At 40.4% G+C, this 14,754-nt stretch overlaps 1 pseudogene; it reads right to left on the bottom strand.

Moving 5' to 3' along the window:
- Positions 1-630: 630 nt before the first annotated feature.
- LOC148037926 (DNA (cytosine-5)-methyltransferase DRM2-like) lies at positions 631-1,664 on the bottom strand (annotated as a pseudogene).
- Between the last annotated feature and the right edge of the window lie 13,090 nt (positions 1,665-14,754).

Raw genomic sequence — 14,754 nt, 5'->3', positions numbered from 1 at the left:
CCGACATACGTTAATTTGTGGGTGGGTGGGTCGAGATGATCAAGCAACACCACGAGTAAATGGATAGAGATGATCAAGCAATAAAAGCGACATGTACACCTCATTTATGGTGGAGTTCGCTAGAAGCTAAGAAGGGAACCAATGTCTTATGCACCTTAAGAATGAGAGAATTTTCTTTATATAAAGACCAAGGAAGACTCAGATATTGTAGAATTTTCTCCATATAAAGACCAAGGAAGACTCAGATATTGCTCACAACTTGCATTGAATAAAACATAGTGACCAAGGAAGACTCAGATATTGTAGAAACTGTAGGACTCACAAACACCAGAAAAGGCCTATACGATGACTTCTATTGGGAGTGCTGCAAGTTACATGAAAGGTTTTTAACACCCCCACGAGATCATGTACAAACATTGCCAACAGAAGGTTGATTTGAGAGTTTGGGTCCCGTAAATTTAACAGCAATAACAAAGGACATGTACAAAAAATAGGCTGTTTGTCAAAGACAAGCCACTATTAGTATTCAAGAAGGTTGCTTGTAGGGCTACCAAGGACCAAAACTGATTCGGATCTCATACAGATTACACCTCCTTTTCTTTTCTGCATGCTGGTGCAGTTTGGAATAGCTCAAAAGTAACCTCTTGCTTGCATGATATGTTTTAAACTATTCAGAATCGTGGGAAATTCAAAGAAAATATAAGATTCTTTGCCACCCAAGCCTACCCTGCTTACTCTATTGTTGCCTGAGAGATTATTGCAAGGGCTTCCCCCGATTATGAGATCAAATTTTCCCATTGCATCCACAATCTCAACCAACTTATCATCAGTAAGATCTCTAACATCATCCTCCATTTGAAATCGGCCTGTTTGGCTAGTTTTGTTCCACCGACTGGCTATTATGTTTTTACATCTATCATTGATCTCCACAATAACAAAAGCCTTCAAAATTATACCCAATTTGTGCAATGCCACTTCTGCCCCACCAAGGCCCGAGAATAAGGGCAGAACTGTTAAACCTTGCAGATATAATTCTTTCAATGGTGAAAGATGGTACGCAACAGTATTGACCTGAAATGAGTTGCCCAATGCATCATACCGATCTGAAAGGGTAGAGCAGCCTCGAGTGTGGTCACGATCATATCCAAGCACTAGCTCAATCTCATGGGGTTCAAGTGGGGCATCTTGGCCTGGGCTAACCCAGACCAAGTTCCATCTTTTGCATGCTAGGACAATCTCCTATTGAAGATAAGAAGGTATCTCGCTTTCTTTGTGGGAAGAAAATATTTTTTTGATCAATTCACATAGAGTGCTAGGGGCACGTCGTGTGTTTATGCAATTCAGCTTCTCTCTCAGATCCCATGGGGGCCAATACTTCTTTGTTTTTGGAAGCACCTCAAAGATTGTCATGGGAGTAGGGGGAAGGATCAACCTTCTTCCATCTACTGGAAGGTTATGAATGTAACCACGAGGCCTAAAGCATGCTAAAAAGTATATAAAGTCTGTGAATTGTGGATCTATGCCATTAAAATGCTGTTTGATGGTCTCCCACTCTGAATTGGGAACGTTCTCAACATTTTCAAAATAGAAAAAGGGAGGGCCTTCCATCGAACTATTCAATGTTTTCGCCAGCCTTTAAAAAAGCCAGGAATTCCAAACCCCATGCCCTTTTTGAAATTGAAGGGTGGGATAGAACCTAGATGTGGACGTGATGTTTTTCCATTCATAGATTGAGACTTGAGCCATAAAACACTCGAGTCTTCACTAGCACTCTCATCCAAGTCTAGAGCAGGAATAATGCTAATCTTTGTTTTAAGGCCCAAGTAATTGGACCATAGCTTAAGGGCTCTTTCATCTACCCAATATATTTTGCTATAGATACCTCGTGAGGGTCTAGCATGTCTAGTTATTTGAACACTCTTGAATATTTTAAACGAGTGTTTAGCTTCTCTTGCCATAGGAATCTTCTTGCCTTGCAATGAGGGAGAAATCAAGTGATTATGCCTCTCTCCCTCCCCTCACGCTCTCGCTCTATTTCATAGATGATGCTGTAGGCTTTGAATATTTGAAGACCATTTTACAGAAACAATACTGCATTTTACATAATGAAGCATGCCATTTCTTTCAAAGGTCCAAATATGCACAAAGTCATAGACAAAGGATTGAGAAAGAACCCTGTAAATACATAAGCTGGGAATCATGTTCCTTGCTCCCATACAAAAGAGAGGGCATGTCTTGAGCATAGTATATGCAAATTATTATCCTTTTCAGGCTATGAATTCTTCTCCCAATCTAATCGCCACCCTGGCCCCTCCAAGCTTGCCACAACTTCCCCTGAGAATGCCCATTCCACTCATATACAAAGACCGAATACGTTTCTGAGCGCACGGTGGTGGAATTCTTCTCCAACTCTGATAACACTTATGAGTTTCCCATCTAACCTCTAGCGCTAGCCAATCCATCAAGCTTACAATAAACACCTCCCTCCCTATTTTGTCTATTATGTGTGTTTGTGAACAAGCACATTTTGATATTGATAGGTGTTCCGGGGCAGACAAAAGGTTGCAATGTTTAATAATGCTGTAGATTTTGGAAAACTGGCAATCAACTTGATAATTTTCCACAATGATATTACATTTTAGATGGTTTACTATGACGTATTGTATCAAGGGATAAAAAATGATTAACTTTGCATTAGGAGTCAGGACACATGCACAATTCATGCTTAGACAATGAATGTTGACCACTTTCAAAGAAAGATAAACAAAAGTTGATACCATCCAATTTTTTTCTCAAAGTATAGATAGGATACTTCATACTTGGAGCATCCACTTGCTCAATTCATTGACTAATTGCTTATAAGGGTACATAAGTTATGAATTTTAAGTAAGATAATTTTTTTAAGATTTATATTACCGTGCTTTGTATGATTTAAATTGATTATGCTAACATCATTTTTTGTCTGTGCAGGTGACCTTTGTGGATACTTAGATCATCACGATGAGCTGAGGGATGAGCAATGAGGAGTTGCAAGATATCTTCATGCGCATGTCTCCAGATCAGATGGCGAGATTCAGAGACATGGCAGACCAAGAGCTGTCTTGGACATCGTTAGGCGGCTCTATTAGATCTACTTCGGCCCAATTAGATGCTTTATTTTCAAGTAGACAAGGTTGACGCTCCAGACTTGGGCCAGATGAAGGGAGTGCTTCAGGGTCAGGGGGGTACTGTAGAGATCCGGATGCAGTGAGCCCACGGTCAGCTCGGGATACAGGTGCTACTCCTCGCTCTCATGGCAGTTCCAAAGAACGTGGCTCAGGTGGTTGCTGTGGAGGCACGAACGTGGTGTCTTCGTCTCATCGTTCTGCTGGAGTTGTGTCACCTTCGGGATTTGTCACACCTGTGGGGATGTCTACTCCAGTCACTCCGGCTTTTGCTCAACCGTCTGCAGGTGGCACCCCTATGGGTGCTACTCCGATAGATACTACCCCATTCGGTACACCAGGATCGTGGTTGCAGGTGGGAGAGGACCCATCTTAGGCATATCCCAGAGGGCTATGCCTACCTTGTAGATGATAGGTCAGGAGCCATCATCATGAATGATGAGGGGAGGAGGGTGATGGCTCGCATGAGAGAGTTGTGCCAACAAGTTTGTCGATACAACGTCTTGGATCATTGGAAAAACATACTAGAGGGGAGCAAGGACTATATAGTAGCATCCTTGTATGAGGAGTTTTTGATACCAGCCTCAGCAGATAGGTTTTCTACGGGCTGGATGATGGAGTGCATGCGTGCATATATGTCACACAAACGATCGGATGCACGCAAGGCACTCAAGAGTGAAGCTGCAAAGCCTGAGTGGCTAGACGCAGACGATTGGCACCGACTGAGGGAGGAGGCTATAGATTCTCCAGGACATTGGAGACAGCAACGCGAGGCGGCGAGGGCACGACTAGAGGCCGGAGTGGTCCATCATCTTGGGAGTGGCAGCCACAGGACATATCTGGAGGACTTTGTAAGTTTTTCTTTTGTTTTGCTTGCTTATTTTTTTGCAAAATCCTTTGTACTGACAATCGTGTTTCTAATAGTTAGTTTTTTGTTTCCTTTGTAGCACTCCATTACAAATCACGATCTGATCGGCCTTGAGACTCAATATGCAGAGAGGCACAGTCTCACTACATTGATTAATCGATTGTATGGACGGGGCGGTCCTGTAAGTCACCCATCTTTCTTGTTCGTAGTTACCATGTTTAATTAGAATGCATTATTGTATGGTGGATTGATGTGTAGTTGTTTCTTTTTTTGCAGAGTCTGTTCGATGCTCCTTTGCGGCGCGATGAGCTTTCGGATGGCGATGATCTATAGCTCGCCCTTGGATCCATGGAGCTCACACACCCTTCTTTTTTGGTCATGTGATCTGTGTAGACATTTTCTATGTAGTAGTGATATCTTGCCATGATTGTACCAGTCACTTTCATTATGCGATCATGTATTTAAATGTATCAGTGTTATGATTTAAGTACACTTTGTCTTTATTTACACGAGCATTGTACACAGTGTAGAAACTATTTTGTATGGCCCAAATAAAGCACAAGGTGCTACAATTTTTTTTTTCATTGTTACCGTCGCTATTAGCTTTGCAAATTTACTGCACGTGTCGTTATTGGTGTTGTTATTAGCATCGCTATTTGCGTTGGTATCAGACGCTGATATCGACACAAATAGTGACGTTGATAATGACGCTAATACCGACTGTTCTATGACGTTGCCAATAACGATACTTTTTGCGACGATGGGGGCAAATTTCTTTATTTACATTTTCGTCGCTTTTAATGATGGTATAAGGCCTATATCTTGTAGTGTGATTGCGGCATGAAAATCAAATTCTAAACCCTATCCTCAGGTTTATACTATAATACATACAATAGACCTTTGTTATTTAGGACACCTCACATGTCTTAGTCATGGCTCAATATGGTGTAAGGCATTCTCCACTAGTTGGTTATCAGAGCAGATGGTTGACATCACTACTACTAGTATATTGTCTACTCAATATAAAATAATGTTGGAATGATATAGGTAGGTCTCTACTTTGTTAGATAGATGCTACATAAGCATGATTTCGTACATGGCTCTGGGGATTATCAACATTGATAGGCTGATTGTGATATTTCACTATAAGATATAGGCCTTATACCGACGTTAAAAGTGATGAAAATGCAAATAACAAAATTTACCCCCGTCGTTGCAAAAAACATTGTTTTTGGCGACGCTATAGAACAATCGGTATCATCGTTGCTATTAGCGTCGCAAATACCGACGCCAATACTGATGCTGATAGCGACGGTTTGCGACGAAAATAACGACGCCAATAATGATGCGAGCAGTAAAATTTGCGATGCTAATAGCAACGGTAACAGGGAATTTTTTTTTGGTGGCAGGGTAGCTTACATATAGCACTATGTGCTTTATTAGAGCTATACAAAATAGTTCTGTACTGTGTACAATGCGCTTGCAAACAAAAACAATGTATACTGAAATCATAACACTGATATATGAAATAAATACATGATCGCATAATAAGCGATTGGTATAATCATGACAAGATATCATTAATACATAGAAAATGTCTACATAGATTAGACGACTCAAAAATAAAGGTGTGTGAGCTTCAGGGATCCAAGGGCGAGCTACATATCCTTGCCCTCTGAAAGCTCGTCCCACCGCAAAGGAGCATCGAACGGACTCTGCAAAAAAAGAAACAACACATCAGTCCACCATACAATAATGCATTATAATTAAACATGGTAACTACGGACAAGAAAGATGAGTGACTTATAGGGCCGCTGCGTCTATACAATCGGCCGATCAATGAAGTGAGACGGTGCCTCTCTGCATATCAAGTCTCAAGGCCAGTCGGATCGCGATTTGTAATGGAGTGCTGCAAAGAAAACAAAATGCTAACTGTTAGAAACATGATTGCCAGTACAAAGGGTATTGCAAAAAAATAAACAAACAAAACAAAAGAAAAACTTACAAAGTCCTTCAAATATGTCATGTCACTCCCAAGATGATGGACCACTTCGGCAATTTGGTCTGGAGACATGCGTGTGAGGATATCTTGTAACTCCTCATCGCTCATCCCTCGACTCGTCCTTAAAATGTCACCTGCACAGATAAAAAATGATGTTAGAATAAACAATTTAAATCATACAAAGCACAGTAATATAAATAAATAAAAAAAAGATCTCACTTAAAATGCATATCTTATGTACCCTTATAAGCGATTGGTCAATGAATTGAGTAAGTGGATGCTCCAAGTATGAAGTATCCTATGGTCCCATGTCAATCTCCTGACACAACTCCGCATACACTGGAAGGTTGATAGACATATCACCACAAAAGGATGAGTCCACCTCGTTCTCAAAGAATTCTTGGACTCCTGTATTTCCATTATTGTTAGCCGTTGTTGGCTCCAAGCTTTTGATGGCCTCCACCCCTTGCAATATCAACCCCTCTATTTGCATATTATCTTCATCTATGCTCGGAATATCGCTTTGATCATATACTCTCATACTTTGGGGAGTTAAAGGTATAACATACCACCATCGAGGTTGTCAGGGGTTTGGATAGAAGATTACCTGTTCACAAACACGTACAAGAGAATTCAAACCATTGTGACATAAACCATGTCATAATACAATTAGCAAACAAATGAGTCCATGCACCTGTTCACAATGGGCCAGCAACACAAAGGTGTCGCGCAAATCCGCCCATTTTTTTTTGGAATCTATTTTGAGAAATCCAGATGGACCTCGTCGAATTGTTGCTCCAGCTCCTCCAAGTACCACTTTGAACCACTACACATCGAATAGTATCATGGAGAAGCTACGGTAATCCATCGTAACAATACTTTGCAAGTTCCCAAAATACTCGATCTCATCCACAACTGTGTTTGGATCCGTTGCTCATCGCCGGCTCTCTTGCTCGAACCTTGCCATGATACCACAGTCCATTGTGGAGCGCATTTTGTCAATACGCTCCACGTGAATATGCCGTCCCCGTGACCACGCTGCACTATATATTTTATACTGTACACTGAAACACTCAAATTAGATGTCGCATATAAAATTTAGATATGACAAATCCTAAACCCCTCATCACCTTTGGACTACATCCCCTCGAGAATTTCCACTCCTCCATTGAGACCTCTATCCCTTCGCAAGACACTGCGGTCAAAGCTCCATGCAACCATTCTTTGGTGTGTGGCTAAAGTGGATTCTTCTTTTCTTCTCTCCTTCTTGCTTGCTTGTGTGTGCTTGAGAGAGGGAGTGTAAGAGTGTGAGCGAGTGAATGTGTGAGGGTGAGGGATCTTGGAGAAGAAGCTCTCGATCATTTCCTTTGTTCTTCTTCTCTTCTCATGTCTCGTGTGTGGCTATGGAGGATGAAGCTTGGAGGTGGAGGCTTGAGGATGCTTGAGCTTGCATCAGGAATCATGGAGCTACCGCCTTGCTTGAAGGAGAAGGCTACTCATTTAGGCATCAAGGTAAGCTCACTACACCCCGGTTGGATCAAAGGTGTGTCGGCTAGGTGAGAGATAGCCATTTGTGCTTGCTTGAAATGCTTGAAGCAATAAAAGCTTGAATTGACCCGAATACTGTAAGAAACTTCTTGAACAGGTTTAGAGCCATTATAAGCACATAATATTCAGGAAAGGTACTCATATATAAAACACACATCATATTCAACAACACAGAACTACTATCCATAGAAATATTGCACACTTTATTATCATCATAACCATCCCTGATTGAATAACTTGAAAAAAAACATTGTTATTACTCAGGAAACAAACATAGACTAATAGGATCAAACATCCATAACCATATTAGGACGCTATCCTAAATCATCTATCATCCATGATCACATAACTTCTAATCAGATACAAGTGCCTAACATTTAGGTCCTACGGTGACTTTCAGGTGAAACATCATATGATATATAAATTTTCTTTATACCTATTGCTTTACACGAACACGTTCAGAACATGTGTATATGTACACGTGCAAATACATACACTCATGTATTCACATACATACACATATCTATACAAACATAAATATATGAGAGAGAGAAAACACTATAGAGAGAGAGGAGGGAGATCTGAAAATTTGTTAATAGAGAGAGAGAGAGAGAGAGAGAGAGAGAGAGAGAGAGAGAGAGAGAGAGAGAGAGAGAGAGAGAGAGAGAGAGAGAGAGAGAGAGAGAGAGAGAGAGAGAGAGAGAGAGAGAGAGAACTATGAACGAGAGAAGAGGGAAAATAAAGGGGATGAGAGAGAATAGATATAAACTTATAAAGCATGCAAATACATACATCCATGTATAACACATACCTACATACATAGATACACACATATACACATACATGTGTACATAGCATGCACCTATATAAGGTGAAAAAAGATGAGAGGGAGAGAGAGAAGACACATAGTTATGAGACCACATTAATGAAAATACATGTTTTAAACATACAAACACATATATATACATGCATGTGTAGATATGCACATATATATGCAAATACATACATACATACCTATATACATGCATATGCCACACACACACACACACACACACACACACACACACACACACACACACACACACACACACACACACACACACACACACACACACACACACACACACACACACACACACACACACACACACACACACACACACACACACACACACACACACACACACACACATCATAAATAAGATAGTGAGAATATATATTAAAAAACATTGAAAATTCAAAGCATACTAACAATGGTGCTACTTGAAATAAACCGTACCTATAGTTATGTTTTTGTTGCATTATATATATCTATATCGTGTGCTAGAGTATGCATCCTTAGATACATATCTATATCATGTGCTTGAGCAAGATCCTAGTCCCTCAAGAAAGGAAAAGGTTATATCAAGCAACACAAAATCATAGAGCTCATGAGATTACATATTGCTACAATGAGAGAAGTGCTATGCCATTATCTAAACAAGTTCACAACATGATAGTGTCTCACATTTATGTTATGAAAACTTAATCGTAGGTCTTATGCAAATCCATGGTGCCACTTCTAATTTAGGGTTACGTTATTACATCAATTTAGCACAATTGCATAATTATATATAATATTATTGAGATAATGGCTTCACAAGATGTTCTTGGCATAACAACAACAATGACTTATGTAAGAACCATAACATTGGATAACAATGACTATTGGAGACCATATGGTATAGACCCACTAAGAGACATAGAAACAACTTGTATACATTTGTTTTTATATGTTTCAATTTTAGATATGTTATGTAGATCAAGTTATCGATGATAATAAGGGTTTTCATTTCTAAGGTATGAGAGAAGTAATTGAACAAATTCCAAGCCAAACTTTGAGATAAAAACCGTTTCAAATAATGAAAAAAAAGAAGATTATCTTCTCATTAAAATTTTAAATTCAATTTCTAAGATCAAGGGAATTCGACCGATTCAATTTTGAATGTAAAGGTTTTGAATGGTTCAAATTTGACGAAACCCCCTTAGGCTAAGAGAAGAAGGACGGGGACCATCGAAATCCTAACGCCGTAATTTTTGCTGATGCTGGGATGGCTCCAGGGTAGTAGGGTCCCAATCGATCTCAAAGGGATCCTCTGTACTAATTGGACACCTCGAATTGCATCATCTTCTTTGGGGAAATGTTGGGAGCATTGTAATGTAAATAATCCATGATCTGGTGTTGAACAATTTCTTAAACACTAATTTTGGAAGCCCTTGTAGTTTTGCACTAAGTTTTGTCTGCTCAACAAATTTTGCATTCCAACCTCACGCTGTAGAGAGAGCACGTCGATTTGATTCGAGCCCCCTTTAGCATGATGTTGGCCACCTTTGTGTAAGTTTTTCTTGGTGAGTGTATATCAAATGTAGCACTAGGATTTTTTTAAGATGCCCACGTCTATTGTTCGGTGTGAAACTCACTTCGATATCAAAGTATAGATCCCTCAGAAGATCGGAATTATAATGGTGAAGAGAGAATCATCTGTGCTAAAGATGAAACACCAACCAAAGTAGTTTTCTTTTCGTTATAAAGTCCCATATTCTCATGTTTATTACAGCTCAGATAAATTTGTCTAAATTCAACAAAGACCTTGAGCCACCTCGCCTTTGGTGGTAAGATCTATAATCAAAAGAGAATTGTTAAGAAAAGGGTATCTCAACTTTGAGACCATTATAGGCCTTTGTATGGACTGCATAACCCAAAAGCAAAATAGCATTGTATTACTATTGTATGAAATGTTATTGGGTTTTATGCACTTCTTTATCTAGCAAGATCAATAACAAGCCATCTCACATATCAAGAGAACATTAATAAAAAGCCAAGTAGGCTACTATAGTCACCATCTCACACGTGGCTCAATTTTAACATTGAGCCTTTTTGTGCAAAGTTTGATGGCTTGATCACAAGAGAGCAAGCATACTCCTTGTAAATTATTATAATATTACAACTAGGTTAGTAATACGGTTTCTTATTGACATCTTGTCATGCTAGACTTGACACACACACACACACACACACACACACACACACACACACACACACACACACACACACACACACACACACACACACACACACACACACACACACACACACACACACACACACACACACACACACACACACACACACACACACACACACACACACACACACACACACACACACACACACACACACACACACACACACACACACACACACACACACACACACACACACACACACACACACACACACACACACACACACACACACACACACACACACACACACACACACACACACACACACACACACACACACACACACACACACACACACATTACCAATATTAGATTAATTATAAATGGGCATCTTATCCATCAAATACATATCTCTATGTGTGTGTGTGTGTGTGCAAGCGCACGTACACGCGTGCATGCGCATGCTCGTGCATACATGTGCATGTGTGTAGAGAAGAATCTATTTGTTTAGAGTTTATAAACATGAAGAACTAGTAATAGTTTGTTTTTAGATAGGATTAGCATAGATATCTAGGTGTGATCATACATAAAGTCACCAGTTGTTGGCATACATAATCAATGTTTGAGGATATAATTTGAGATTGTGATGTGTTTTCTTAATTGCAAGACCAATAAGTCCCAAGGTAATAATACATTTGTCCTTACATATGGTTCTTACTTATAATGTTATGGTTGTTACATAAGTCATTGTTGTTGTTATGCCAAGAACATCTTGTGAAGCCATTATCTCAATAATATTATTTATAATTATGCAATTGTGCTAAATTGATGTAATAACGTAACCCTAAATTGGAAGTGGCACCATGGATTTGCATAAGACCTACGATTAAGTTTTCATAACATAAATGTGAGACACTATCATGTTGTGAACTTGTTTAGATAATGACATAGCACTTCTCTCATTGTAGCAATATGTGATCTCATGAGCTCTATGATTTTGTGTTGCTTAATATAACCTTTTCCTTTCTTGAGGGACTAGGATCTTGCTCGAATAAGAACTTGCCAGTAAATTTAATTTGTGTAGCTTCATGTTTCCAACAATAACGATGGACATCCTTGGAATATGTAGGCATAAAAAACTACTCCATAGAGTGCAATATGCCTTATATAATTAATGTGGTGTACACACATGAAATTATAATCTAACAACAAATTCTATCCCCTTGTAGAGACATATACTTGATTTCAAAGAATTTTCCTCTAAGAGTGAGCAAAGCATGTTTTTGAAGAATCATATGGTCCTAGGTTTAATATTTAGAGTCTCCATATCCCCCCCACTCATCCTCATCCCCATCCCCATCCCACACCCCCTTCATAGATCTCCTAAGAGCCCCTTGGACCACCACCAAAGTGTGCTTTTGGAGATTTTGGAATTAAAAAACCCCTAATGTGGATTTTACATATGGTGCATTTATAAATCCCTTTTGTTTTTGGAAATTTGTAAGTCAACATAATAAAAATACCCTTTTTTTTGAACTCACGTGGTACACTACATGTTCCATAAAGTCCCCCCTCCCCCAAGGTTATACTAGGATCAAATTAGTGTCTTATAATTCTATCTACCATCAATAACAATAGCATTAGGCAAAAGAAAGACTTTATAAAGGCTTATGGGGGAGGCAGGGGGGAGGGTTGGTGTGCGAAATGGCCGAAATCCTTTGAAGGCATGCCCCAATGTCACATGATGTGTCCTCCCATCCTCATCATCTAGCTTGATTCCCTTCCTCGGCTATATTGACCAGGGGGTGTGAAATGGTTGCAATCCTTTGACAGTGTGCCCCCAGTGTCACATGACGTGAAATCCCATCCTCGTCACCTAGCCTCACCCCCTTCCCGAGCCACATTAGCATCCTTATACATGTGTGTGTGTGTGTGTGTGTGCACGCACGCGCATGCGTGCATGTGTGTTTGAGCTCACATCACGAATCTTGGAGCTACCAGACTACTTGAAGGAGGAGGCTATTCATTTGGGCATCAAGGTAAGCTCACTACACCCCAATAGGATCAAAGGCACGTCGGCTAGGTGAGAGATAGCCATTTGTGCTTGCTTGAAATGCTTGAAGCAATAAGCAATCTTTGGGTCTTGTCGATTGAGCATGAGCTCCCTCTATAATTTGGTTTCATTTCCCGGACAATAGATTCAAACTTGAGCACTTTCGTCCCTCAAATTGAGCAATGAAGTAAGGGTTTCATCCCCAAACCGGAGCTTGAGATAGGTAGGAGATTTTGGGGTTTTAATATTCGCAATAAGTAAGTATTTTGATTTTTTAATGATTAGACAAGTAGGAAAAATCATTTCTGTATTTGGATTTTGATTTTTGTTGCATTTAGAATAGGATAGGATCGAGAAGTCGAAAGGAAAGGAAAAGCTTTAGTGTTGTTGTTGAAAAACAGGCCCAAACATAGCACAAAATGAGAAAAAATGGAGAAAAAGAGCGCTTAGATGTGTTAGAAAAGGGCCCAAATAGGGCATAAAAGAGAGTGTAGTGTCCACCATCTTTATCAATGGAATACACACTAAAGAGCTCTATAAGGCCTTGGTAGGCAACTCAAGCTTATAGCAAGATGCGCTAAACTAGGGTCTTTGAAGAGGCCATTCACATGGATGACCAACTCAAGGAGAGGAGCTCTAGGAGCTCAAACAGAGATGAGGCTAGCTCTAGAACCTTGAAAAGGGCAACCACATGTGCTAAATGGTCAGTTCCAATTAGCCGGGATAAGGGAAAGTGTACTTGCCAGAACCAGGAGCTAGCGGAGATGAAGATGGAGCTAGTGAGACTGCAAGAGATAATGAGGAGACCAACACGCCCACAGATCCAATGTGTGTATTGTGGTGGAAACCACCTACCAACTAAGTGTCAGAACCCTAGGTCCCGTCCAGGTGCCGATTGCGGTAGGTTCGGCCATGATGCCATGCATTGCAAACTGTCAAGGAGACTCCCATACTTGCAACCTTACAACGAGCCTTACCTAGGGAATAGGCTGCCAAATTTCCTCAGGAGGGGAGCCCCATTGGATCTCTCGGTACCTAATGATGCTAAACAAGCCATTCCTAGGATGAAGATAAATCCCACATGCATACCCCGACTACCTAGACCTTCTATAACCCATCCACCACTGATTGAGCGACACTCCACTCCACTATGTGGAGGAGCCAAATGAACCCTTATGTCTCATACAACTAAGAGGGAAATCCAATCCTCATGGATTATCAACCAGTACTATTGGTGATGGCATTATAGGTAGAGGTAGAGGCAGAGGCTTAGGAGGGCAGACCCAAGAGCTGATCTCATGTTGAACTTGCAGTTACCCATGACACATCTCCTCATGCTACCCTGAAAGGGAACAAGCCAATCAAGAGAAGGCTGATTTTAGATGTATTGAGTGTGGAATCATGTATATCTTTTTCGATTTAAGAAAACTGATGTAAAGGTCACACTCAAAACCAAGAGTGCCACAACATTGCTTGTTGTTAATAAGGTCACAGACACAGAGGCAAAGAAATACACTCCAAAGACTGCTGCGAAGGAAAGTGCTAAGGAAGGGGAGTACCCTAACCCGAAGCACCTACTACAAGCTTTATAAAAAGTGAAGGAGTGGGTGAAAGAAGCCCAGGAATACCTGAAGGATGTTGAGTCCAACTTGAAGGACAAGATTGATGATCTCTCAAGCATTGGCACACCAGTTTCGCATCCACAACCAAAATTGAGAAACGCAATTGCACCACAAGCAGTGCCGCTAGTAACCACTCCAGTGATTCTGAACTTAGGAGACATGCTTATGTAGGATCCGGCGCTATGGTAAGAATTGAAGCAGCGGGTGGAAGGATCAATAGAGGAAGTTGCTATTAACTTGCACGAGCATGATGTTGTGATGCAGATATTGAGTTTGACACTGCAGTGCCCAAGTACTTGCATGTTAATGCTTTCTTAGAAGGCACCGAAATGCATGCAGTCTTACTAGTCCTAGCTCTAGGCGATACGATGAGAAAGAGAATCATAGACACAGGGATAGGAGTCAGTGTGCTTAGCCACACATAGTGCCAGGCTACTTGGGATAAGCCGCTTGTCGAGAATGCTAGATTTAATGTCACACTGGCTAACATA

Source organism: Lygodium microphyllum, chromosome 4 (assembly GCF_053477565.2).
Source record: "Lygodium microphyllum isolate KBCC chromosome 4, Lygodium_microphyllum_v1.1.10, whole genome shotgun sequence".
NCBI lineage: Eukaryota > Viridiplantae > Streptophyta > Polypodiopsida > Schizaeales > Lygodiaceae > Lygodium > Lygodium microphyllum.
Note: the sequence above shows the minus strand (reverse complement) of the source record. Positions and strands in the feature narration are given on the sequence as shown.